Genomic DNA, 4,003 nt, shown 5'->3' with positions numbered 1-4,003 from the left:
ATCAGCTTTGACTTGCACGATGGCATGTTGACCACTGCCATGTGATATTTATTTATTTTGCACAAACCCCATCCCAAAAAGGTTCTCTCTTCTAATGTTGTGGCCCTCCACTTTTGCACAATACCTACGTGAATGTGGCGAGCCATCAATTTGACCAAGCCATCCATCCTACTTCCCCGCTTCTCTCTCATGATCTAGTCGCCGCCATTCCATCTGTGTCACTACCAGTCTTTGCTCCCCACGTGACGGGCCCGGACACCCTCCCAACATGGCGGCGCCAGCCTTCCCTGAAGGGCGCCGCACCAATAGCACACGTGGGAGGGCGGTGGTGGCAGCAGGCAGGCAGACAGCCTCCGGTCCCAGTCCTCCTCCTTCCACCCCGGAGTAAAAGTATAGACGGCTTCGTCCTGACTTCCTTCCTAGCGCAGACAATCCTTCATGCGTGGCGGGAAGGTAACTGTGTTAGAGTGGTTACAACGGGGTGCTGAAGGAGCTCCTCATGCTCGCGACGCTCCGGGGTCGAGGTGGACTGTGGTCATCTAAGGTGGAGAGGAATGCCAGAAAGTAGATGAGTGGAAGAAGGAGGGCCATAAAATTAGAAGAGATGACCTTTGGAGGCGGGGGTGCAAAAAAGTTACCACATGGCAGTAGTCAACACGTCGCCCGTGCAAGTGTATGACTAACTTGTGTTGGATAGAACCGAGGGTGACACACTTGACAAACTTTTAGTATGCAGATATGCATTTTCATAGTATTAGGACTAAGGGCATGTTTTGATTTCCTCCAAACTTAGAAAACTTCTCAAAATCTGCTTCAGAAGCTGGCTTCGTACTCCACGTAGCGATCAACGAAGCGTTCTGCACGTGGTAGCTTCTCCCAGCGATTTGGCCCGCTGGGGAGGCTGCTAGCCTTGTTGGGCTCTAGTTTGGGCCGTTGGAGGCAGCCCAGTTTGGACTAGACATCCAGGGAACGAGCCCCTGTACTGATTCCATCGAGGGAACGACCAGCGATCTGTTTTGGCGAGCGTACCGATTCGCTCGGCTTCACTTGGCGGTGGCACTTCCATTGTAATATTGGGCAACTTCTCATTCTGTTTTTCGTGGAGCCGGGCTTTTGGAGCTTTGAATTTTTACACTGCGATCGGGCTGAGCTTCCCGAAGCTAGCTTCTCGGGCCTATTCCGTTCGGCTCCGCTCCCGCTCCAGAATTTTGCGAAGCGTGGAGCTGGAGGACATCCGAACATGCCCTAACTTGACACCCCTCAAATAGTTTATGACTTGTGGTGTATTTTACTTTTCTTATAAGGTAATTGTGTCATGTGGAAAAACACAACTATATTGGCCTGGTTCATTATTGTTTTAACATAATTGTGTCATGTAAAAAAACTCTATATCGATCTTGTTCATTATTTTTTAAAGTTAATACAAATCTCATTAATATAATAAAGAGTAAAGTACAAGCCACATGAACATCAGCCTAACAAAAATGAAAAGTTAACTTATTCTTAGTAGTATTAGCCCAAGGACCTCCAGTCAAGAAGAAAAATTATAATCAAGACCGAAGAATCATCTGAGCTTTTATGTCTGTCACCCGCTTCCAGCACCAACACATTGCCAATGAAGGAGAAGGGAACATAGCACCTCCTTGCCCGAGCTCGAAGTGGCACCAACGCTAACCTGCAACTTGTTGGCCCAAGTAGGTTTGCAAAAGCGGAGCCATTGCGTTGAAAGAATTTGGCCGGGGCAGCACCCGAACATGCTATTGCACTTTAGACCTAGCACCGCTGATCGACAATGTTGAAGGAGGAATCTGGCCTCTAAAAGTTCAATCACGAATCCATCGTCTTCTAGCTGCCCGCCGACGTAGACTATTGTCGGCACCTGTTCCTGAACAACCCTATGGTCTACTCAACGCAACGACGGAGCCCAGGGACACAAATCCACCACAGCGATGTCGTTGCCGCCACATCATCCTTGCTTGAACAAACTAGCACCCAGATCCATCACCGACCACAGAATAAACACACGATGTCAGGGAAGGATTTGAAGATCCTTTATTCACCGTCGTCGCCACCCTCGCTGTATACAATATTTTGAGCGTCCAAAAACCTAAGCTACCAAGGCTTTGAATCTATAGGTACAGAGGTCCGCACGGCGAGAACACACGATCCCTCCCCCTTCCCCCAACCCATCATCAATGACCAAGAGATCGCCAACAAAGAGGAGCCGCCGAAGAACGGTGCTAGAAGGCGGATCACACTAGGCGAAGCAGGATCACCTTCTTCCATCTACCTAAGATGGTACGGCTCATGGAATTTAATTCAGAGTTGCTGCTAACACCCTAGTATGGTCCTTCTTTTAGGGAGAATTATGCCTTTTTCCAAGACATAATCATGCTGCCCAAACCTTTGAAGGCAAGAGTGTGATCATCTGGATTAGGTAGTCCAACTGAAAAGAAGGTTTAAGTAGGCTGGCAACTGGCCAAACGGCCACGCATGCATCATTACCGCTTAGCCTTGCACACCACATTAGAAGTAGAAGCTACCTCTCCTTCGGAAAGTTCAAGCTACGCACCATGATGATCAAGGCAACTGAAAATACTTTATTCGTGCACCATTCGAACAACTCATACGTACTATCACACACTCCACGACCCTCTAACTTGCAAGCTCCAATTTCTCGAAAGGTTTGTCCTGTATTTCATTTTCTCGAAATTCCGAATTGAAGTTATTTGCCCTGGCCATTTTTGCGAGTACGACTTGAGCATATACACTTCTTGCTTAGCTACTTTCGTTGCCATGTTTTTTTCGAACGAAAGGTGAGATCTACCGTGAATCAAGAAGAGTTACGCTGAGCATCTTGTGACCATTTTTCTTTCTCTTTTCTTATGCGGGAAAATACGTACGCTGAGCATCCAATGAGCAGCACGTAGGTAATACTGACAAATTGGTTTTGAGCGCTACTGAGTAAATATTTATTCGTTTTGCACCATACACGTACGTAGCCGTATGCTATTATTGCTGTCCCGTCTCGCTACGTCTTGGATTGTTTGATGATTCGTATATGTCCGGGTGCGACCTGTGGTGACTAAGTGGTCAGTGCCACCGACCGGTGAGGTGGCCTCCATGTCTGGGTCTTGTCATCAACCTGGACCGATCATCCACATGCACGCTCAGAGCTGTACGCGCTGTACACGCAGCCGCAGGCGCCGTGGCCATCTTCCCATCTCGACGTACCTCTACACAACAATGGTTTTTCTTTCCATCTGAAGAGAGAATTCCAACCTGTATAAGAGCGCTAGTGTCAAAAACACTCTTATATTACGAGACGAAGGGAGTACTATTTACTAGGTGGAACCAAAGTTCAAGTATTACAAGGAAGCACTATTGTGTAAGAAAAGGGATTGACCACGAGTTCATGGTGGATCTTGAGACCCTCCATCAAGATATTGTGCTTGGTTCATCAAATGACCATGAGTTCACGATGGTTCTTAGCGCTGTCCACCTGCCCTCGCACAACCTGGAGCATTTGGATGCGCCCATCATCGAGAAGGAGATTTGGGATGTGATTAAAGCCTTGCCCCTTGACGAGGAGCCGGGTCTGGACGACTTCACTGGAAGATTTTATAAGACATGTTGGCGAAATTTATCAAAGGGGATTGGATGCATGCGGTCTATGCCTTCTCAGGTGGAGATTTGCGCGGTTTTGGCGGGGTTAACAAGGCACTCATTTCACTTCTGCCTAAGAAGGATGGGTGACGGAGTTGCGCGATTATCGACCAGCTAGCTTGGAACACGGTGTGATCAAGATTTTCACCAAGGCTTTGGTGAGCCAGTTGGCCCCTGAATGCATTAGAGTGCTTTTGTCAGGGAAGGGTATTGCACAATAACTTCATGCTTGTATAAGGGACAGGCCGTCCCTTGCACAATTGTACAAGGGTTGTCATAATAAAAAGATAAAAGATATCATGTGCCTCTTTCGATGTTAAAGATGTCATGTCCAGAT

The sequence above is a fragment of the Triticum dicoccoides genome, chromosome 1A (assembly GCF_002162155.2).
Source record: "Triticum dicoccoides isolate Atlit2015 ecotype Zavitan chromosome 1A, WEW_v2.0, whole genome shotgun sequence".
NCBI classification, from domain to species: Eukaryota; Viridiplantae; Streptophyta; class Magnoliopsida; order Poales; family Poaceae; genus Triticum; species Triticum dicoccoides.
The sequence above is the reverse complement of the archived record's forward strand: the minus strand, read 5'-3'. Positions refer to the sequence as shown.